The following is a 25,401-nucleotide window of genomic DNA, read 5'->3' as shown; positions in this document are numbered from 1 at the left end:
GAGCTAATTGATACATCAACTTATTCAATGGATCATCAGCTGATGTGATTAAATATGCAAGACATAAGTTATATTTTAAAATGTCTACTGATTCTATATGCTTCATTTACTGTATTAGCATAAGAAGCACATTTTTTAATTTGAGTGTAATAGTGGGAAACTGTTTAAGTAGGTCACTCATAATTGAACTTGATATACGATATTTATTTATTTATTTTTGTTTAGTCATCAAACATTTTGGTTGGGTGGTTATGAAAAATGATGAAACTCAAGGTCTGCATGCCTTTACCTATAACTGCAGTCTTAACAGGAGAAAATACGGATACCATAGAGAATTCAGAAAATAACCTGAGTTTTGAATGCATGGTTATTGTGTACTAAGAAAGGAAAATTAATGAGTGTAAGAGACATTGTAAATCATTTTAGGAGAAATACAAACAGAAGTGATAGAGACAGGAAAGGTTCTAGAATTGTTCGTGGATACTCTTCAGAAAGAATTTAAAAGTAGTCAAAGTAAGTGTTAGAGAACTTGATTTTTAAATCACACCTTGCACACATGCCATTTCCCCCATTGGACAACCACATTAACCACAGGGTATGTTTCTTGGGAGAGATCTTTTGCCCCCAAAATCAATGAATGACAATGGTGTCAAAATTAGTAAGTGGTGACAATAATAATAGGTCACATTTATTGAACATATACTATATTCCAGGTACCATGTAAGTACTTCTCATGTTTATTTATTCATTAGTTATGTGAGTACTGAGTCTTGAACACTTATGTGCCTACTTAGTCTTGAATAGTTAAACCCTAAAGAAATAACATAAAAAAGAAGAAAAAGGTAGAAATCATTTTCCTCATGGAGCTTATATTTTATTGGGGGAATATAGATAACATCATGTCATTTAAACCTTTTCAACTTTATGAAGTTGGCTCCAGTGTTATCTCCATCTACCATTGAAGAAATTGAGACATGGAGAAGTGCGGTAATTTGCTTTAAGTCATATGGCTAGGTAACACCCTACAGTATCTTGGTCTACCAAGCTATTCTGCTTTTCCTAGTCCACTGCTTCTTAATTTATAGGTCTGTGCATTTCTTCAGAAAACTGAAGCTATCTGCCTGCCAGCTTTTGTACCCACATATTATACCTTCATTATTATAATACAGATGAATTCTCCATGTACCACTCTTGAGGAGAGCCCTCCAATTGTACTTTGGATCCCTTTCTTCTTGTCTAGTTAAAGACCTTGTTCTAGCAATTTTCTCCATTTATCTTCTACATTAGTTTTTCCTCTCTCTCTCTACTGAATCATTCCCCATCAGAGGACATACATGTTATTATTCCTTATTATTGAAATCAGTCAATCTTCTCTCTCCCCTTCCCTTCTTTTCTCTCCCCCACCTTCACTTTCTGACCTGTTTATCTCCTCTTTTTTCAAAGTGAAATACTTCATGAGTTATCTATACTTGACTATATACAATTGTACTTCATTTTTTTTAAAAAAAAACATTGTATTTAGACTATTTTCCCTCTTTTCTCCACTGAAATTTCCTTGTCTAAGTTCAAGGGATTCTATATTGCTAAACCCATCAGTCATTTGTTAGTTCCTGTTAACTTATTAATAGCTTACACCAATAATAACACTCTTCTCCTTGAATTCCTTCTATGTTTGTCTCCCAGTTGACCCCATTCTTCTTTTTTATTTTACCAATAGGTTCCTCTCAATCTCCTTCATCAGTTTTTATTCATCTAGTAACCCTTCTAATGACAGAATAATGCACAGCCCAATACTTGATAATTTCTGTTTTGCTATATTTACCTGTTTGGTGATTTCATCTAGTTTGGGGTTTTAAATACTTTTTATATATAATCTCTGATAGATTACACCATTGAACTCAGTCATTCATCCCTTGTGTTCCTGCAATAAGACTTTGCATTCTTTTCTTTTGCAGTGTGACTGGCACTGAACATTGTCTCCCTGTAGGTGGAGTATATGTCCTTTCTCTGGCTTTATACGCCTTTCTCTGGCTTGATAATGTGATTGACTGGGTCAGGCCAGAGAAATGTGAATGGAAGCAACAGTGTGCAAGCTCTAAGCAGAAACTTATGTGTAAACAATTTGCACTCCTGTGTTTTCATAAGAAAGAAGATTCGTATGTCCTTCTGCCAGGATGCTGAGATAGAAAACAGAAACAGAAGTGTAGCATGAAGCCCATAAAGCTGCCTAGAAGTAACATGAGAAAGAAATATTTGTTGTTTTAACCCAACAAGGTGTGGGGAACAGGGTTGTCACTGTAGCAGAGCTCCCTAATTTCTATCTTTAGCGAAAACTTTCTTTTCTCCACACCTACATATTCATACATTTACTGAACAGTTTTTAATCGGATGACTAACAGACGTCTCAAACCTAACACATCCCAAATGAAATTCCTGCCCTTTCCTCAACATTCTTCCAGCCCCTCGCCCATGGATGCCACCCTTTCACTTGCTCAGGCCAAAACACGGGCTTATCTTTGATTCCTCTCTTTATTGTTACCCCCACCTTCCAATCAAGAAGCACTGTTAGCTCTACTTTGAAAGTATGTTCCTAATCTTCCCACTCTTAACTATCCTAGTCTAAACCACAATTATTTATTTCCTGGGCTTAAAAGAACCTTTTTGGTTCTATCTTTACTCCTCAGCCTCTTTTCACAGAGCAGTATAGTGTAAAATTGGCATTCTTTTGCCCTTACTATTCAGTAGCTCTGCATCTTACTCAGAAGTAGACCAAATCTTTAAAATGACAAAAACACTAATTTGAATTGAAGGGGGCAGAGATGGGATTAAATGGAGGAAGACTGTCAGTCTCCTTGTATTTGACAGGATGATATGATTAAGTTATTCTCCTGCTAAGGGGCAGTATTCTTCAAGAAGAAGGAACAATGACCCAAGGTATTTCAGAGATGGGCTACTGCTCGGTTTCAACAGACCAAATGACCTGCAATTGAAGCTTTGGGACAAGGCCCACCCTGGAAAACCTTAGGGCAGACCATGGAGACCTTATTACTGCTCCAGTGTAGGCCCTGAGGGCAGAGCATAAATCAAAGAGGATTATTCTTGAGCCTTAAGATCTGATGGAATCACCTTGCTAGGTTTTAGACTTTCCTCAAACCCATTTTCCTTTCCTTCATTATTATTTTTTTCTTTTGGAGTGAGAATACCTATCCAATATCTGTCCCATAATTATATTTGGAAAGCACATCACTTGTTTGGTTTTACAATTCCTCTCTATCACATAGAGAGGAATATTGCTTCAGGATAAGTTATAACTCAAGTCTCATTCATATCTGATTTAGGTGATCTTTTGATAAAACTTTGGACTGCAGACTTTAGAGTTGATAGTAGAACAGGTTAAGATTTGTGGGTTGTTTGTTTGGAATTAATATATATTTCATGTGAGAAGGACAAATTTGGGGGGCAAGGATGCAGAATAAACTGAATTTTCATGTTTCCTCCAAATCCAATCATGTTATGTTGAAACATTAACCCCCAGTATTACAGTGGGTGGAGTTGGGGCCTTTGGGAGGTTAATAACATTTAGGTGATGTCATCAGGGTGGGGCCTCCCTGGGGGATTAAAATCCTTCTGAGAAGAGGAGAGACCAGAGTATGAACACTGAGAATAGGCCTAAAAGAGGACTTGCACCAGAAAGTGGGACAGCCAGCACCTAGTTCTTGGACTTTCCTGCCTCCAGAACTGTGAGAAATCAATGTCTTATTTTCAGCCACCTAATTTATGGTATTGTGTTATAAGCTAAGACATATTTTCTTAACCTGTAATGAAAGTCTACATCATCTTCTAAGTCCCCAAAATGTTTTTCAAACTTTGTTCTTGCCTTGCTTGAGGATAATTTCAGGAAAATATCACTTCCAAATCAGTATATTTTGACACATCAAGCAGAGATGTTCTGGAAACTCTTGATGTTTAATTGTGTAGACATCAAGTGAGCTACTACATAACCTTTTCTTTCAGCCTAGCAGATGGATAGCCTTGTGCATTGGAACAAGTATCTTTTAATGGTAGGGTATATTAAAATGGTATATTAAAAATTTATGGTTTTTCCCCCTTGGGGAAAATTTGGAAATTTTCCAAAAAAAGAAATTCTTATTGCCATAAAATGCATTTTTTAGATAGTTTAGTATCTTTAGTTCTATATAGGACTCCCCTTTCCTTATACTAACAAATATATGCATCATATTCACTCTATACAATGTAGCAGTCTTTCTGTACCTTTAAAATGTTTGTATTTAATATGTATCCAGTGGAAGAGCAAAAATGCTAAGAGGAAATTGCGGTGTCAGCTTAAAAATGAGATTGACTAAGACTATCCTACTATGATCTGTTACAGATTGTTTGTGTTAATGTGAAGGTTAAAAGAAGGAAAACAGTGTATAGTACTTAATTTCAAACTAGCTGTTGTATGGTGATCAAGAAAAACCCTGGATCTGTGGGATAGAATTCTTGGAGATCCTCTTCTGCTTTGCTAGAGGAAGTAATGAGTGTGGTTCATGATCTTTACTGAGTTGTTCCTGCCACAACAAGTCCAGGGGCTTGTTTAATTGCTCCCTCTCCTGCTGCTGAAAATGAATTGGTTGAAGAAAGGAGGCAGAAATCCAAGAAGCATTATTGTTACAGGCGAGCACAGATAACCAGGTTCTTGGTGATTGGGACAAAGAATTGAACGAAACACAGAGTTTATAGCAGAGAACATGGGAGCAGGCCAACTCCAAGCAGAGATTGACCTCATGGGATGGAAGGACTCTATTCTTATAGGGCAGATCTTTCCTGGCTGGTTTTGGCGGGCTTTAATTGTGCCTGTACAAGTAGTTGAATTACTTTAAAGCTACTGTGCATGTGGTCTCCCATGATTTTCCTTGATTGGCAACTGGAGAAGGGGTCACATGATGTTACCAAATGGACCTCCCTTCTTCTGGGGTCCCCTCTACTAGGTTCGCCTTGCCTGCCACCAGCATATTATAGCTCTCAATGTCAGAGATTTGTGAAAAGGAATTATTTCTTCAAAAGTTATACAGACTTAAGAGTAATGACTTAATGTCTTCATTAACATCCCAAAGTCCCTTAAAACACCCACAAACACACATGGTCCTTCCTTCCCCCCTTTCCCTTGTCTGGGGTACCGTACCTCAAGGAAAAGAAAAAAAGGTCCGTAGATCAGGTGTGATTCTGTTCTTCCCAGTAGTCCCTGCTTGGCTGGTAGGCCTCCCTCGGTTTCCAGCACCATTAGCTGTGTCACCAAGATCTCTAGTTCTTAATCCAAAACCACATTGTACCTTCTCATGGCCCACCAGCAAGAGTCCTTTCACCCCTTTCCTTCCTGCAGCATCTCTCCTGCATTCTTTCAAACTGCTAAGAGAGAGCTCTGCATCACTGGCACATCTTGGTTTTTGGCTTCCTAAGCTGTGTGGCCAAGGGAGACCCAAAGCCATGTGGTTCTCTCCTGCCAAAGCCATGTGGTTCTTCTTGTCATGGCTGCCATGCCCATGTTTAAATCCCGGTACCAATCTTCCTCTGCAGCCTTATTTGTGACTCCTTTCACAATTGTCTATGCCTGCTGGCATTCCCATATTTTTCCAGCTTTTTTTATCTGCCATAGTAAGTCCAGGCAGGTGTGGCCCTGTGGCATGGAGCCAGTTTTCTCCAAGCTCTTACACAAGCTCTATAACCAGCAGGAGTTGCCTCCTGGTTACATCCTGGGTGAAAGTCACTCCCATCTCCCTGGCTCAAAGCATGGCCACAGCTATTTAACATGTCCAAGAAACTGGTCAAAATTTATAGTATGCTAAATGACCATTCTAGAGGTTATTTGCAAAACTGTTGCTGTGCAAAACAATCTTCAATGGCCACCCTGCTCCATGTGTCCCATCCCCTAGTTCAGACTTGTGGGGATGAGGACATACCATATTTTTAGTATTTCCTGGATACCTGGAGCTCTGGACCCCATTACAAATCCTTCTTTGGGGGGCCTCTGACTGCACCCTCTTACATTATTAGTTACTCTTTTATCTTTCTCCTCTATAACTAATCAGTCACCAAATTCAGGAGAGGCTAATACTTCTTGATCTTCTCCCCTTCTCTGCATTCCCATTACTACTACCTTAAACTCTTAATCACTTCCCGCTGAGTTTACTGCAGTGCTCATCGTGCTTCCCAGTCTGCCCCTTTTCATGTTGTGCATACAGTTATCTTTCTGTAATGCGTGTATATTATCAGACTCCTCTTAAGCTTGAGATTATGTAGTGGCTGTTCATGGCCATCAGGATCTGGTTCAAACTCCCCTACAGGAAATGGTGAAACAAGTCCCAGAAGTTATATTTTTGCCATCATGACTACATTGCTGTTTTATATCATATGCAAATTCTTTTAAAAGCATCTTCTCTCTCCCCACTGCCCCTCAGATTTCCTAATGCTGCAGGCATGAACTTTTGTCTTCGTACTAGATAATTCTTCACTGCCCCACACTCTTTTAGAATCAGGGCAAACGCTTTCGACCTGTCTGTAATTGTCTGTTGTCAGCTTTCTCCAAAGGGGTATAAGTATAAGCTTTGTGAAAATAGTATGTGTATCTTATTCACTGTTTTATCTCTGGAGCAGAGGAAAATTTCTTACAAAAATATATACTCGAATTTAAATAAATATTCTACCATCTTTTCTAAAATTGTCAATCGTTGTCATATGGGAGAAGCTCCCAGAAACTCAATTCTTCCTACCAGTGAAGTGAGGAATTATAGATTAGCGAGTCTGTTATGGTGCAAACAGGGTGTATTGGTGATATGTTCTTATGGAAGAGAATGAGTTCAGGAGAAGGGCAAGAGCAGGGGTGGCAAGAGCAAGAGAGCAAGAACAAGAGCAAGAGCCTTTGTTCTGAGGACTTGTATGGTTGGTGGGATGTGGGAGGAGAAAGAAGTTACATTGATTGACAGGTAAAGGTGGTGCCAACCTTCCAGGATGGCACCTGGATAATAACCAAAGGTATTAATGGACTTCTTCCTGTAGGCACTGTGGGCCCTTTTGGGCCTTTCAGGCCTTGGGATGAAAGCACAGCTTCAGAGGCTTTCTTTCCCAGATAGGGAAAAGATATGTAGAGTTTTAAGGGACTGCTGAGTCAGTGGGTGGGACATGTATCCCTCTTCCTCCCTGCCTTTGTTCCCCCTTTGGCAGCTTTTTTACTGTAACGATCGCACCTTTTGCTGGGAACTTGGAAATAATATTGACTGTTGTCCTGCCTATTATTTGAAATTTCCACTGTTATCAAGCCTCTTTGAAACACCTCACATAACAGGGATCTCACTACTTCCCAAGGAAGGCTGTTTCCTGATAAGATAGCTTTCATATTTATAATCCTCTTCATGTTGAGCCAAAATCTACCCCTGAAGTTCTATTATAACTTGTCTTATTTTTGCCCCCTTGAACCCCATCTACTGTTTTCACAGACATCATAAATAATGGAAGGTTTTTGGTCTCTATGGATCTTGCTAGTATCACAGATTTTATTTTGTATGTGGCAAAAAATAAAAAAAACACATTCAGGAGCTTCCTATTATACATCCATACCTAATGCAAGGGGTTCTTTACTGCAATATTGCCCAATTAGACAAAAGCATTTAAACAATGTATTTATCACTGAACAGTAAAATATTTTGCTAATAAAAGTAATGCACAGTAATGTGCATTATACCACAGGGAAATATAAAATTTTGAAAACTGCACATTATGCTTTCCATAATGAAAGATTTAAAGTCATCCTAAAATACAATGACTTTCCACATTTGCATTACAACACCAAACCAAATGGAAATTATTCTTTTAAAATATATAAATAAAATGCTAAAATTTTGCTGCTTAAAGCCTGATGCTCTGATTTGCAAAATTCATTTTTATAAGATATGCTTTTCATAACATACCAGAAGTCATATTTGTACCTCTCTATGAAGAATATAACACCTTTTTTAAAAAGTCATTATCTTAAATAATACTAAAGAATCTGGTTAAACATGTATACTTGCAGTTTAAGTATCAATCAGTAACACATTTATTGTTTAGGGTTGTGGTAATAATGTAGTTGAGGTATCAGAGCAGAATACTAAAATTTATAGAAACCTAATTTTATTTCAAAGCCATGGAAGTCAGTTATCTATTTTAAAAATTGAATAGTGCATCTTTATATTTCAAAGTAAATGTAAGCTGTCTTTGCATATAGTGCCTTATGTTTCTGATTAATAACTTGCTGTGTGAAGTGAGTGGTGAAAAATGAAAATTTTATATTTAGTTAAACCTCTGCTACATTTAAATTGTTTTGGTTTTGTAGTCAGGATAAGCCCTAGGAAAAAAGGTTTCTTTACCACAAACAGGTCTATAATCAGCTACCATCGTTACCTACCAACAGTAAGAGTTGAGGGGACCATAGTCCAGGTAAATACTGAGCTTTCAAGATCATGAAGGGATGAAAGAAGAGCAGGATGCATAACACAAAAGGAGAAAAGAGAAACAATGGGTAGATTCTATACAGCCATCAATACCAACAAATGGTATTTTATACATGGAGTTAGAGGAAGTAGACAACAGTTTACTAATGGAAAAAGGATAAGAGAAATCACCTTCCCTTTAAAGTCAAGTATGCCATTTTGTGCCAACACAGTAAGACTATCCACAGAAGGTTTAGAGTGGAAAGTTGGTAACGTACATGAAAAATTAATAAAACCAGAACACAAGAAGAGTGCTGAATATAGTCAGATAGGGAGTTAGTATAATTTCTCTGACTTTGAATAAAAGGTCAGGCAAATTGAAAATCCAACATAGAGTCATGAATGTGTTATGAATGTGTTGTTAGCCAAGGCAAGTAAGGAAGATGGTGTTTTAAGAGAATCACTTGTAAAAATGGCAAGCCCCTTCCTACAAGGGAATAATGGCCATTTTAAGATATTGAAATCATTAAAAGGGTGAACATCTTGATTGAAAAGTAACCACTGCAAGCATAAAATAACCAATTCTGGATCTGATTTTCTAGAAAGAAACTGTTAATGGGCTGTCCATGAATTCCTGAAAATTCAGAGATTGAGAGCAAAAATCCAGGATAGCCCAAAGAGAACAACTGAATGCAGTTAGGAGGTCATATGTTTCCAGTTACTGTAGGATGTATAGCCTTCTCTGGATCATGAAATTAAATTTAAACATTGTCTTGCTGCAACATCTATCTTAGTCTTTTTAGGATGCTTTAATAAAATACCACACAATGAGTCAGATACAGTCAACATTGTGGGGGATGGAAGTCCAGCGTTTGTCTCTCAGAGTTCTGAGGTCAGGGTGCTGACACAGCTGGGTGAGGAACCCCTTCTGGGTTGAGACTGCGGACTTCTCATGGTGACCATGTGGTGAAAGAGTTTAGGAGTCTCTCTGGAATCTCTTTCATGAGGCATTATCTCATTCATGAGGGCTACACCTTCATGACTTAAACACCTCCCCAATGTTTCATCTCCTAGGACCATTACCTTTGGGGTTAGGATTTCAACCTACGGATTTGGGGGGAACACAGACATTCAGGTCATAGTGTGTTCTTCTAGGTAAGAACTTTATGGAGGCAGTCTTCTGAGTGAATGGGGCCCCCAGGTGTGTTTTGTTTGCCCTATACCTAATTTTTGTAAACTAAATCTACTCTTTTAAAAATCAGGAGTTTTACATTTATATTCCAGATGTTCAGTTTCTCTTAAAAAATTAGATCCAGAAATCCAGTTCAAATTCCAACAAGGTGATGGTTAAGCACAGTTGCTTTTTGTGGAAAGAAAATTATTTTATTATTCTACCATGGTTTCCAATATAGCTTATATAATCTCCTGGACACTAAAGCTTTGGGTCAATTCTCTTCTTTATCATGCTTATTACATCATGTGGGTTTTTGTTGTTGTTGTTATTGTAATGGAGTATTTCTCTGCATCTATGTCTCTATCTAGAATGAAAACATCACATCAACTTAAAAATAGGTTTTGTATTCCACGTGTTTCAAGAAAATAGAGAATATCTATATTTTTGTCGAAGTATAAACATTTTCTCCATGATTCTTATGAAAACCTTCCACCAATTTACCATTTTTCTATTATTTGTTTAGCTTCAGTAGACAGTAAATCCATGTCCCATGCTATAGACTTAATGATTCAGAATTAAAACAAAACAAAAATCTCTTATTTAAAGCTCACCACACAAACTTTTTAAGTGATTTGGTTTCCTAAGGCGTCAGAGGAGATGTGCACCCTGAATCTGGCACTGAGTGGGCACCAGCAGTAAATCATCCTGGTGTCCATGACTCTGAGTTTGGGCTGTAGGATTTGGACATCTGAAACCTAAACAACCTGCAAAAGTTGGAAACAAGTAAGAAATCTCTGTGACTATAAAGATTAGGTACTGGACTGTGATCCCTCCACCCAAACACCCAATGTAGATGACTGTTCTGCTCTTTCGCATTTAAGTGAAGGAAAAAAAAATCTTCAGTGTTTTAAATTTTTTTCACTTTAGCACTTCTGAAATCAAAATTATCTAATAATCTATATGTAATTAAAGTGGCAGTATTTTCTTTATAAATTTCTACATCAGTATTATTAAATTTGATAGCATCTAATCAACAAAACAAGCAAATAAGCAAATATAGAACCAGAGACTTGGAAATAAAGAACAACTTACAGTGACCAGAGGGGAGGGGAGAAAAGGATAACAGGGGAAAGAAGGGGACAGGGCAAGCAAAGGAACACAAACAGAGGACTCATGGGCACGGACAGTGTGGGGGGATTGACTGTGGGAGTGGGGGGTACGGGAGAGCAGTGGGGAAAAAGCGGGACAACTGTAACTGAACAACAATAAAAAAATTGATAGCATCTAAAGAGAGGAAATTGGGAAATACGCATTGCCTTAGTATATACCCTAAAAATAAAAAAATTGCTAAATAATTCTGGCATAGTAGCAGTCTGAGAAAACCAACCGATCTGGAAAGGTAATCTTTGAGATCGGTTCAGTTCGGTCATGAGGCTGACCTGAGGGTGTTGTCATTGGCCATGTTTTTAGTTTCACGCTATTTTCTGTCTTCCCCAATATACTGCCAGAGTTTGAATTATCTTCCTCATGAGACTGGAATATGGGCTTTACGTAAAACGTGGACCGAGGGTGTTATCAGTCATGTGTCTGTTCTGTGTGTGTGTCTGACGACTGCACTCAAGCACCTAAAGCAGCTGACTGCTGTTTCCGGCATTTCTCTAAGTGAAAAACATGCATTGTATTGTTTCAAAATTTTTCATGTCAGCATTTCAGAAATCAGAATTATCTGACAATCAATATATACACTTAATGTGGCAGTGTTTTCTTTTTAAATCTCTAAATAAATGTTCTTAAATAGCATATGAGTTTATATATACACACATACGTGGATGCAAGTTTGTATATAAATGATACTTGAATTCTCTGATGGTTTCATCTTTGGTTTATCTAATCGAAGCTTTGGTTTTCCACTTAAGAGACCATATAGAACATGTACTCCATACCTGCCTTGTGCTGTATCTGTTGCCTCTAAAGTTCACAGGGTTTGGCAAAGGTTGGAAGGTTACTAAGTACGTGTCAAGTATGTTTAAATAGGGGCTAGATTTGTCTGAATAATGATCACATTCATGAACTGACAGTAGCAATATGAGAGGCCTCGCTTAATGCATGACACTTTAAATGTTGTAGTCCTCTGGAAAATATATTAAAGAAAAATGTTAAGACCAACTAGACCACCTGGGTCATCATTAGTAGGAAGAGGATTTTACCTTGGGTCTGCTCTGAGACCATCTAATACAAAGACAGCACACACACACAAAATAAAAAAGAACGGGAAATGTCTTTCCCTCTGTGATTATGAAGTTATACCTTTTATAGAAGGGGAAATTGAAACAATCAGTTTATATATACGGGGGTGGGCAAAAGTAGGTTTCCCATTATATGTATATGTTTCCCTTTAACTGATATGACACATGGAAACTGTATAACTCTCCTTTTATTCCCCATTCCCTTATCTTCTCTATTATGCCCTTATAGCTGGAAATCTATTTTGACTTAACTCTATCAGTATTTGTTCACTCAGCAAACATTTATTGAGAACTTTTATTTATAAGATACACCATAGGTGTTAGGAATTCAAATATGAATGAGGGAGTCCCTATTCTCAATAAATTTATGATTAAATGGAAAAAATCAGAGGGCCGGCATTGTTAATAAGTTTAGTGCACACAATTATAGAGATAAGAGCCCTTCTGTTCTCTCTTGGACACTGTATTCCTCTGTTACTTATTGTACATTCCTACTCCTATTAAACCTCTTATAAACCATTTATTGTTAGACTACAATAATTCTTATTACCCTTATTTACATATGATGAAAATGAAGCTAAGAGAGTTTGCATCCTGCCCATGGTCACATATTAATTGCAGAGCTAAGGCTAGAATTTCCTGGATCTACATCCAGGATCAAACTGTTCACATGGTTATTTGTCATCTTGCCAAAGTGTTTTAAAAGATACAGACAATAGATGAAGAGATGACAGTTGTGATGAAAGAGATCAGTAAAGCGCCCTAATGGATGATGGAATTTTTAGGTCTCTTATAATTCACTCTTCTCTGCAGATTCTGACCTATAGTTAGAATTTCTGATTTCTCCTGGGCTCTCTTGATTTTTAATCCCTAATACATCCAAAGGTCTGAGAAGAGCATAACAAAAAGCAATTCATCATATTGGCCAGCAGAGATCCATATTTCCCTGGAGCAAAGTAATGAATCTTTGCATTTCAAACATCTAGGATATTGAGTCTAAACATTCAAATTTCAGACATAAAACTAGAACTAATAGTCCCCGAAAAATGCATTCTCAACCTTAATTCTTTTCATAATTTCTTAGTAAGAAACAATGGTGCCATAACACATCCAGGAACAGTTAGCTTTCTCCTCTGTCCTGGGACAAGGAGGACACAGTAGGAGTGATTGACCAATGAAAGCAATATAATCTATACATGGAAGGAAGAGGAGACTGTGTATTTAGTAAAGGCATTTCTAATGTGCATCTGGAATCTGTGCCAGCTCTTTAATGGACACCTTGGCAGCAGGGAAATGGCAGGAAACTATACTGCACTCCAGATGCTGCCATTTAGGTGCCCCCTGCTACTGGTTCTGCTGACAAGCCAGTTGAACACATAGAAGCAAGGGCTATTTTTTAGGGAGCTCTGGCTTCTGCTGGCACAGCATCCTTTTTAAAGTTTTTCCTACTCACTTAGAAAACTCTGATTGAGGAAGAGCTGAGGCCTTGCTAAGAGAACATTTAGCTTGCTCTGTAAGTAACACCTGCTTTCCAAGAAGTTTTCTTGTGTTTGATTTGTGGCCAGCTTGAGTGACTGAGAAATTAAGTCAGAGTGGTTGTTAAGGATCAAAAGAAGGAAGGCACATATATCTAGGAAGCCCTGTTGGAAGACATATTTTACTGTAATTTGCTACCATTTACACTCACTGGAGTAATTCTGAGTTTTCTCCTAGGCATCTGAACACATCAAAACTCTTTTTTCATAGTTTTTCTTTGTTTCTCTCTACTCAATTTTGAAGAATTTCTTCTTAGTTACTCTCTTTTTCACGAACTCTCTCTTTAGTCATGACATACTGCCATTACATGCATTTGCTGTATTTTAAATTTTAATATTTATAGAAATTCTGTTTGGTTTCTTTCCTTTTATAAAATTTAATTTAATTTTATTATTTGGTATTTTTTTAATTGCCATTTAGTTCCCTTATACGCCCCTCCTCCCAGCAGTCACCACTGTTGCCCATGCACATGAATTCTTTTTTTTTTTTTTGCTCAATCCCTCCCTCCCTAACCTACCCTTCCTACCTTAGGTGTCATCCTGTTCTCTATGAGTCTGTCTTTGTTTTCCTTGTTAGTCAGTTTGTTCATTAGATTCCACATATACATGGAATCATATGGTGTTTGTCTTTCTCTAACTAGCTTATTTCACTTAGCATCATGTTCTTCATGTCTGTCCATATTGTTGCAAAGAGTACATTTTTGCCTTGTTATGGCCAAGTAGTATTTGGTTCTGTAAATGCCCCATAGTTGTTTTATCCACTCAGTTGCTGATGGACACTTGGGCCGTTTCCACAACTTGTACTTGTAAACAACACTGCAGTGAACATAGAGGTACTTATGTTCTTTCAGATTTTCGTTTGGGATTCCTTCAGTTATATTCCCAGAAGTGGAATTGCTAGGTCAAAAGGCAGATCCATTTTTAATTTTTTGAGGTATCTCCATACTGCTTTCCACAGTGGCTGCACTAATCTGCATTCCCACCACCAGTGCAAAACATTGCTCAGAGCAATGTTTTATCAGATCTGTCTCCCCGGGAAAGAACAAAAGAACAGATAAGCAAATGGGGCTATATCACACTAAAGTTTTTGCACAGCAAAGGAGAACACCAACAAAATAAAAAGACAATCTATAGAATGGGAAAACGTAACCCCTGATAAGGGGTTAATATCCAGAATTTATACAGAACTTACAAAACTCAACACCAAAAAAATTTAAAATTGGGCAAAGGACCTGAATAAACACTTACCAGAGAGGACATACAGATGACCAATAGACATATGAAAATATGCGCGATGTCATTAATAATCAGAGAAATGCAAATTAAAACCACTCTGAGGTATCATCTCACACCTTTCAGATGGGTTTCTTTTCAAATCTTTCTAGTCATTCTTTACAGTTTCTAGTGAACAGAATATATATTATTTTTTAAATAGTCTTCGAATGTGACAAATGTATTTAATTGGGAGACAGTCTGTGATAATTCCATTATCTGAAGTACTCGGGAGTGGGTTTCTCCTGTTACTTCATTCGGTTGTTGCTTGTGGTGACCTGTGTCCTTTGCGTTTGATACTTTTGTCCACGAGCTGTCCATTTTCCTTAGACTTTTCATTGTGAAATTCTCTGAGATTTGGGATAAAAACTTATTCCTTTGTGACTCTGGGATCTTTAGATTATATTCTCAGTTTGGAGGTTTTCAGACCATCAAGACAGTGTGAAGTGGATTGTAAACCTGGAGGAGGACTAGCTTGTGATCCAAAATATTAATAATTTTTAACCAATGTCCTCTAGATATTTTCGGGTTTTGAAAGAGGTTTTTTTTGCTATTTTCTGCAAAATGGGTTATCTCTGACCCAACCTTTCCCTGAAGACAACCCTTTGGCATCTCTGTTGTAAGAAGATAAATTTCCTGCTTGGAGAGTGTTGGGCTTTGGTTGCTAGTCTTCACGCAATGTGAAACCATGAACACTGAAGTTCAAAATTATCTTTTGGGAAAGAGACTTTAGAATTAACACTGGCTGAACTATGGTTATTTGGGTTCCTCCGTCAGTAAACCTCTGCTTTGAGAACACACACACACACACACACACACACACACACACACTTTCATGTATCCTGCTACATTATTTTTGAAATCTTAATCAGAAAGACTGTAGGAAACAGATTTGGATTTATATACAGCTGTTATTCTAGTTTATTTATTTATTTTGCTGAGGTATACTGCCTCTTTATTCTTTTCTCCAGGTAATACCAGCTTTACTACCTGCACTTATGGGGATAAACATATAAAACTTTCATCAATAAAAAACACACAGAGAGTATCTGAACATTTACCTTGATGCAGAGACATAAAAATGTGACTGAGATGATGGCTAATTGAGAAAGACCAGGAGACTCTGTCCAAGGGCCGCCCCAACCACCTGCTTCTCTACATGTATTTACAAAAGCCCACACATGGGAACAACTTGTGTCAGTTGGCAAATGAGTCTATAAAGAAAATGTGGTGTATATCTGTTCAATGGCATATTATTGAGCCATAGCAAAGAAAGGAAATATTGCCACTTGGGACAACATGGAAGAGTCCGGGGCGGCATTCTGCTAAGTTTGATAAGTCAGACAGAGAAATAAATATTCGTGATTTTGTTTTTATGTGAAATAAAATTTAAAAAACCCTGAACTCATAGAAATAAAGAGTAGATTGGTTTTTGCCAGGGGCAGGATATGGGGGAAGAGGGAGCTGTTGGTAAAAAGGTGCACAGTTTTCAGTTTATAAGGTAAGTCCCGACTGAAGCATGGCTACTATTTATTTTCTCAGAATTAATTCCAAGATTTTCTTAGTTATTCTTTCTGGTTCTTTAATGTAAATGACATAGTTATAGGTGATAGTGCAACATTATGAATTCTGAAGTGGATGTGGAAAATGGCTTTACTTTGTATATTATTAATTCTAAAAACAATTAGATTCTAACTATTTAAACTCTGATTATTTTGTGCCTATTGAGTCGTAAAAATTGGGTACATTTACTCTCAAACAAGTGTGTAGATCATCTGCTATTATTCTTAGTAACATTAAAAGAGATTTTTATGACTACAATATGATGTTGAAGAATAATGAAAATGTATTATAGAACTGGCAAAAAGCCAGAAGGAGCTTTATTTCAACGTGATGCTTACTTGTCACCATTACACGTGCTGTTGTTACGAATTTGACACTAGAGTCTCTTGATTTATACATGATCAAACCTGAAGGTCATCTTCAAAGATACAGTGTTTGAAAAACTAAATTCCAGCCTTGATAGTTGCAGAAAAGCCCTTCATAAACCTTTCCACTCCCATTTCTTTTTATCTGGTTATGCCTGTTTAAGAACTTAGCTTATTCACTCATTGCTTCAAAGAAGCTCTCAAAAGCTCTTTGGGTGGGAAAGGTGCCTCTAATTTTTGGTGACGTCGCATCCTGATATCATATCTGTTACAACATTTTTCTCACTGAAACCTTATGATTATCTATCTATCTCTCCTGCTAACTGAGCATTTCTGGATAGAAAACCAGCATTTTTAACAGAATGCAGTCACATAATAGGGGTTTAATTGAATCTCCTAATCATGTTTAAACAACAAAATAACTGCAATGGTATTTAGGGTTTCCTAGAGAGTCTTTTCATTATTCAAAAAGCTCAAAAGGGTAACTTACTGTTTTACCCTTTCAATAAGTAGCAGAAAGAATAATACACATGAGCCCATCCTCACGCAATACTGATTGCTCCTTGCACTGACTTCTCTGGGCCAGTGCAACACATTTGTTGGAAACTGTTAATACAGAAACAAAACTCTAGAGATGTAAATAACTGGAGAGAATCCAATCCACTGGTCCCTGTAATTTAATGAGTAAATCTTTGTTTTCTTCACTCCCCATGGACCTTAAATTAGATAAAAATTTTCTTTCAGTATAATGGACATATTTTGCCCCCCATTCACTATGCACTCCTCCCCCTTCTGGCAGGAGCATCCTGTTACTCTCAGGAAGCGATCCATCTTCTATTCTCAAGAGCAAAGGAAAGGATTTGGGTCCCTCACCTGTTTCTAAATATAGATCTCTGTGCCTCTTTTATAACTGACGTACTTGCCTTAGAAGAATGTGTATATATATATATGTTTGGTTCTTCACCTCTTCCTCAATTAGAATGTGAATTTAAGAAAGGAGTAGTTGGATCTACATAGTTACTTATCTTCTCTCCATCCTTCTATTTCTACCCATGTTCTTGCTCATCATATGTTTGTTTATAATATCAAGTCAGAAGTGGATGGTGATCAAAAGATGACTGGAAATGTTAAAGGGCAATTTAAAGCAATGCCTGGCTCTTTCAGATCTTATGACTTGGATTACATGAATGTGATAAAGGTACATTATCTATATAAAGAAGTTGCCAGTGCCTTGACCAGGTTGGATCTGTTGCTTGGAGCATTGTCCTATACACCAAAATGTTGTGGGTTTGATTCTCACCTAGAATGTGGGTTCGATCCCCAGTTGGGACACATACGGGAAGATGTTTTTCTCTCACATCAGTGTTTCTCTCTCTCCCCTTTCTTACTAAAATCAATAAACATATCCTAGGTGAGGAATTCAAAGGGAAGAAGTCCACAGTTCTTTCATCAGCAATGGTTCTAAGCTGTATAAATTGTATGTGTAATCAAAATTTTGGCCTGTTTGCGTAGAAATCATACTTTTCCAATTAAGAAATGTTCAAATGGTTATATTGTGCCAATTTAGTTTAAGAATGCCCTTTTCATTTATGAAATTTTAGACTCCACTTAAAAATAGAGAAACTGAAGATAACGTCTTTGATAGTAGAATTTTAATTGGAAATTTTTAGGATTTAAGCACAAGAATCTGTGTTCTGAATTTCTGTCCAGATGTGTTTAGATAGGTAACCTTTTTCAGACTCGCTTTCTTCTTTAGCATCCTTCCCTCAGGAACCTAAAAACTAACATGAAATAATCAATTCGCTAAAGTAGGCACTCTGCCCCAAGGTTTGACAAAGTGCATCCCGTCTCTTTATCTTCTGCGGTACCTACAAAGAAAAAGTAGTTCACCAAAGTCAGACCCTCTGGCCAAAGTCTTTCTCACTTCCAGATAATGATTCTAAATTGGAAGAAAAAAAAAGGTAAAACACCAACATCTTGTTAAAAGTTTTTTAAAAGTTTCCACAAGTTATGAAAGTGAAAAGAAAAACAATTACACTGAAACACAGAACTGGCTTGGTAAAACAACTTGCAAAGCGAGCACGGTTACCACTTCAGGGCTCTAAATTGCTCTTCTCATCAAATGGAGTTTCTCTGGAAATGTGCCATAAGTTGCCCAGGTGATGACAACAACAAAAGACTTACTCATAAAGGTTTTTATTTACAGCTATATTTTGAGCAGAGTTTAGGAGAGGGGAGATAGTCAAAGTTGGAAATGAAAAATCCGTATACTTCAGAAACAAGGAGAAAAGAATTATTTTGCAGCACTAAATATTTCATCTGAATTTGGAATATGAGCAATAGTAACTCTGGAGTAGACCATTATTAACCTGATTTTTGGTTAGAAACAGCAAACTGTTTTCATGAAAAAATGGAAATATTTTATATTATATGTGTCTTTCAAAATTAACCTGTCTTTGATATCTAGAAGTTAAACATTTTAATTTTAAACACTGATACATAAATCGACCAGTGACATACTAAGATTAAAGGCAGAAATTGGTTGTACATTTTCAATTTAAGATTTAAACGAGTTTCAAATTATGCAATTAGAGATCATTGATTCAAATGTAATGACCACTGAAGAACCATGCAATCTTTTTATTCATAGAGTGTTTAATGAGTGAAGGTAGATGTGGAGAGGAGAGAAATATCTGCACAAATATTAAAACTGCAGAAATTAGAATCACATAATGAAGGCCAGAGTTAATTTCTCCTGTGAGTGTTGTTACCACTCTATACTCCTTGAGTCATATGTTAAATGTCCCCACAAGGATGCCATTAGTTTGTGAAATACCTCCTGGAACTATTAAGCCACTGGAAATGAGTACAGTGATGTTATAGCCTTGAGAACAGAGACTCCCTTTGGTGTTCCCCAAAGTGTGTTCTGGAAAACACTAATACAGAGATATGCCCCTGGGTTGGGGGGAAGTGTGGCATGTTCAGCTAAGTTTGGAAGGCAGGACACGCCATCCTTCTCAGAGAATCACTGTGTACATCAACACAAAGAGGCATGGAAAACAGTTCATTAAAGAAACAGTTTCACTTTGTTACTTGTATATTTCTCAAACTTGGATGAAATTGAAACCCCCCTCTTTTTTAAGCAATGCCTGTTAACATCGAACAGAGCTGGTGAGGTAGACACATCTTTGGGGAGGTACTGATATAAAGTGATGTTATGATTGGAATGAGTGTGAAGCTAGTAAACCCAACAGATGGATTATGTATTTCAGTCACTGGAATGGAATATCCTTTTTTAATTAATAAACTGAATTCCAGCATTTTAGTTGGAATTCATTTTATGTAAGGTTCTGAGAGCTCCATTGGCATGAGGTGGATTCTCAGAGGCTGTTACCATTTGATGCCCACACAAGAGAAATGTGGTTTGTCTGTGCAAAGCTGAGTGCATCAATATGGTGACTGAAGAGATAAAGGACTGGCTCATTTTGAGACCTTACTGGATGAGCTGGTCAAGTCCTTGTCGTTTCTCAGTGGAGCATTTGCAGCATTGCCCTGCAAAACCTTCCCCACACTCATACCAGAGTAATGTCTAAACTGCAAACTGGACCCAGTAACTCATGTTCCTAATGTCTTTCAACGACTCCAAATCGTTTTTTTGGATAAAAATTTTAAACTTTCTAGAATTTATCATATCTGTGATCTTTTTCCTTTACAAAATTAGGTTGTAGAAAATGTGCATTTATCCAGATATTTTGACTTGCTGGATTTACCCTCCTAGCGGGACTTGACTGTGCAACAATCCTGAGCCATTGAATGCAGCCAATTTCCTCAGAGCAGATGTCCGTATTATTTTTACGTTCCCATCCATTTCAGACGTTGGGAATTGGTGACCCTGTTATTTCAGGCAATGTGTTAATTTTTAGAAAGAGGGCTGTTGTGGTTTACTCTTGTGAGGAAATTTGCCGGGCCTGCTGAAGTTTAATAGAAAACAAACTAAGAATTATTGCACAGGAATGCCACTGACTTGCAATGTGACAGGGAGAAAAGTCTGTAGAGGGAGAAAATGACACAGCTGAAGGCACTTTGTGACTAAAGAAAATATAATGGGTACTTACTTAATGAGAGAACCACATTAATGTGATCAGGTTCATATAAGAAACTGCCTGACTGAGCGCTGTTATTATTCCCGGGATGGGGATTATTGAACACTGTTAGCATTCTACACAAGATAGGAACTGCCTGTTCATTTAAACTTTGTGGGAAAATGTGAGGGAGAGGACATGCTTCTGTCCCGTCTTTCTTCAGGCAACATTGGCCATTTGAGGACAACTCACAAGGTGTCCATTCTGTTATTTCTCCCTCCTGGCGTAACAGCTCACCACTGTGATCTGCCTTTTTATTAGTTCAGATAGAATCCATTCATGTAACTTTCTAGGCTTAATAAAGTGACATAATACACAGCCTTAAGCAAGTGGCTGCACCATCCATCAATTTAGTGACTCAGTAGATGAAGCCATTACATACGAAGGAGAACCATTGTTCAGCATTTCCACCAGCAGCATTGCTTCTTGCAGGGTTCCCATATTTCCTGATATGAAAAGGCTGAAGGCTTAAGTAGTCCTGATGCAAGACACTTTGCACTGTGTACACTTAATCCCTTCTTGAGCAGCCTAGTCTTCTGAGAAATACATAAATGGATGGAAGACACCGCAGGTTTATGCCTTTTCATTACAAGAAGATTGCCTTTTTCTTGTTTCTATTTTGTGTCAATGTTGAGAAGCTGTGAAAAGAAGAGTAGAAATAAAAGCAGGTGGAAATGAATGTGTTAAAATTGAGTTATGGAGCATGGGAGCCTTAGCTTTCAACGTGCATCATTCATTATACAACCAAATACCAATATAAGTAGTGCTTTTACGGCTTTTAAATGTTGCCAAATGTTTCTGTTGACTAACATTCCCAAGGGGCCCATATAACTCTTTCAGGTCACTCAGGTACTGCTTTCTAAATTACCATGATGGTGAATTCAATTACTACTGTATGTCTTCAGTGGCCTAAAAGAATACATGGCCTTCCTAAAATATTTCTTTTATCTTTGGAAAAGTCTAGAGTGTTAAAAGAGTCAGATAGGAACTTAGAGAGTATCTGACGCAATATTCCATAAATTTGTCCGATGAAAAGGCTTTCCTGAGAACTTGTTTTAAAAATAAGGATTATCAGGCTACTTCACTGGATTCTCTGTTACAGTAAGTTTGACATGAAGCCCAGGAATCTACATTTTGATTCCAGATAACGCAGGACCAGACAAGTTTAGGAAAAGCTAAATTAGTTCCACTTTTTTTGTTTTATGGATGAGGAAGCAGATGCACTGATAGATTAAGTAATTAATTCATCTAAATTGTACTGCAAAAAATTTTAAGAATTGAGATTAGTTTAGGAAAAAATGCTGATGGCATCCTTTATGCATCCTATGGCTGGGAATGGGAGAGCATGCGCTCTAAGTATGTAGACCTTCCGTATGGAATAGAACAATGCCATTTCAAAAATTGTGGGGGAAATTGATGGGGGATGCTGTTCTGTACGCAACAGCAGTTCTTAGCAAGGGATGCGGTCGCTCTCAGGTGATGTTTGGCAATGTCCGGAGATACATTTTTGGTGCCACAACTGAGTTGGATGCTCCTGGTATGTAGTGCACAGAGGTCGGAGGCTGCTACACACCCTGCAGTGCAGAGGACAGTCACCCACAACAAAGAATGACCTGGACCAAATGTCAGGAGTGCACATGTTAGGGAATTCTTACATTCACTCAGTCTCTTCTTAACCTTAACCTCCCTGTGAGATCCTGCATAGTAATATGTGCAGACATTTGAGAAGTAGGACACAGTTTGTTATTTTCTTCCTGAAGTTATATAAACAGCTTTATATCAAAGCTAAGCAGATCAATGGTAGGCTATACTTAGATCGGATGAAGTTGATTTTTTTCCCCTTCTAGAACCATACAGTAAATACTTTTAGAGTCTCTTCCCCTTCGACTCAAGCATCCTGGAGGACCTCAACAATGTTTGCTTTGATCTTTCCATAGTGTCTACCTAGTTTACCCAACCTCTAATTCCCTGGAGGGAGCTACACGCTGTGGTGTCAATGCTGCTGATTTTTAACAGAAACCGAGACAGAGTTTTTGGCCAAATCTTAGCCCAGAGGTTAAGTGAAGGGAATGTTGAGTTTACTTGAGTAACTCATTTTCCTAATCAGTCTGATTTTATTTTCTAATATTTGTAATTCTGCCTCCTTTCTGTGTCTTTAGCCAGTGCTCAATTCAGATCCTCTTCATCTTTTTCATGAACGTTTGAAGCAAACATTTAGCTGACCTGTTAACTTTTCTGCTACTTCTGTTGTCTTCCTTTCCATTCTCCACTGACCAACTATCTTTGTTAAGTGTTTTTCCTCCCATATTTTCCCCACCTCAAACTTTTCCTGATTTAACCGATTGGTAATGTCTCCTTACCTATAAAAGTGTTTCTCAAACTTGGATTACATATGGCGCATTTTTAAGGGGAAAACAAATTATTTCCTATCACTTTTACCACTTTAAGTTATTGTATTATAAAACCCCTTATATATGTGCAACCATAAAAAATTCATTCTATTTATGTTTAATACAACTATGAAACCAAAACATTCTCAAATGAAAAATGAACCAAACTGTACAACAAAGAAAATTTAAATATGCAGTGTTAATTCAGTATGACAGTTCATACTGTCTCGAAACTGTAACACTGCCTTCAGTGGCATGTAGTGAACTGTGGCATGATTTGATTTGTCTGATTCTTCATTTCGTTTCTGGCATGGACACATGATTTAAATATAAAAACTCCCTCTATTCTTCTTACAGCCCCAGCACAAGGGAATGTTGTGCACTAAGTACAACAAAACTACAGGACAAAAATAAAAACAAGCACTAGAAACCAGTAAGCCAAATGGTCCAGGTCTCGTATTATTTCATTATATATATAATGAAAGTAGAAACAAAATTAAGAATTCTCATTGTTAACTCACAGAAAAGGTTGCATTTGAGTGGTATTTTCTCAAAAATGAGAAAAGCTGACCTGTACAATTGAGTCCAAGTGCCATGGCAAGGTATATGGAGTCCTAATGCACTGTCCTTTCCTCGTGCCTCCAGGCTTAGCCTTGAGCATTTGCTGCTTCAGCACCTACAATCACCAGTGTTAGTGACCTCACCAGATGGCCTGCCCTATTCTAAAACCCAGTCTTCTGAGTTTTTGCTTGTGTTACATCATCTACACGTATTCTCCCAATTTTGTGTTTTCTATTTTGTAATTATCCTTCAAAATCGAGCCTAGCTTCATGTCCTCTGAAAGCATTACTGGAGCTCGAGGTTGAAATACACCTGGTGCTATGTGGACTAAGGGCATGCTATGCCCATCTCTAGCCCATCTCCTCCCTCCTTTCCTCATTATATCAAGCTTCTCAACAACAGGCATGGTACCAGTGGCAGCCAGCCCAGGCCCTGATGCACAGCAGTCATTCAATAAATATGGAGTAAATTGAACTGAACCATTTTCAAATAAAAAGCCATATCTGGCAACCACACCAGGTGTTTTTTTGATTGTTTTGTTTGTTTGTTTCCAGCACTCGGAATTGAATATACTTTAAGAAAACATGACCTAGTTGACAAGTGCACTGGATTTAGAGTCAAAGGACTTGCATCCCTGACTTGTCCTGTCATCTGGCTTTCTATATAAAGTGCAGATACATAATTCTCATTTCACACCATTTTTGCAGATGTGCAAAATTCTGACATATATTCTGTAAATATTACTTTTCTTTCTGTATTATTGCTTTACTTCTTTACTTTTATGGCCTTTAGTGATTTGAAATTATTATCGTTACCAGTGAAGCTTCATGTCTATAAACCTCCTTATCACAATTAGATTGACGTCTAGAAGTAGGTATTTTTCCTGAAATGAGCTTCAAAATTACTATACAAATAGATGACACAGTCAGTCTTTCCTTTTCATCCTCATAGGATGACTCTACTTCCTTGAACTGTTTATATTTATTCAGTGCATATTTCTTTTATTTTATTACCTATTTGATTTTATTGCCACTTTGCTTTGTTCTTATTATCTAGAGATCTCTCTCTTCTGCTATCTTTTTGAGGTCTATTTTCATCAGAAAACAGCTACATTAGGGAGTATTTTTTACCTGCATTTTTTAGTCAATTTCCCCTTTTCATGCTTCCGTATGGCTATTACGACCTGTTGCTTCAGTTCTTTCAGTAATAGGCTTAGGGCTTTCTAATAACACAAAAATTATTGTTGAAGTAAGGTATGTGGAGTTCAGCAATGTGGAATTTTACCGGTGGGTGTTAACCAGTGGGTTCCTAGCTCATAAGTGTGTGTTACAAACAAAAGTATGAGGTAGGTATAAAAGTAACAGAGACGGATGTAGCTAATGCTGACAAAGAAAAACGAAACACAAAAAGGAATGAAAAGCCTGCATTTTGATTATTATACAGTGAAATGGCAACTACTGTGGCGGACTCCGGCCAGCAGAGTCCGCCTGTTGTGGTTGATGATGAGAATAAACGCACAGGTGACAATGGTCCTGTGGAGAAAAAGGGAATGGCACGACTGCTCTCTCAAGGGGAAAGCGTGCTGACCCTCGCCTAGACAGGCTTTTATTGTTTTTCTCGGGTCTTACATCAGAGAAAGATTTATTACCTATTACATAGGATATTATTGTCTACACTTTAGGTGCAAT

Source organism: Artibeus jamaicensis, unplaced genomic scaffold, assembly GCF_021234435.1.
Source record: "Artibeus jamaicensis isolate MK-2021 breed Jamaican fruit bat unplaced genomic scaffold, CSHL_Jam_final contig_889, whole genome shotgun sequence".
Lineage (NCBI taxonomy): Eukaryota > Metazoa > Chordata > Mammalia > Chiroptera > Phyllostomidae > Artibeus > Artibeus jamaicensis.
Note: the sequence above shows the minus strand (reverse complement) of the source record.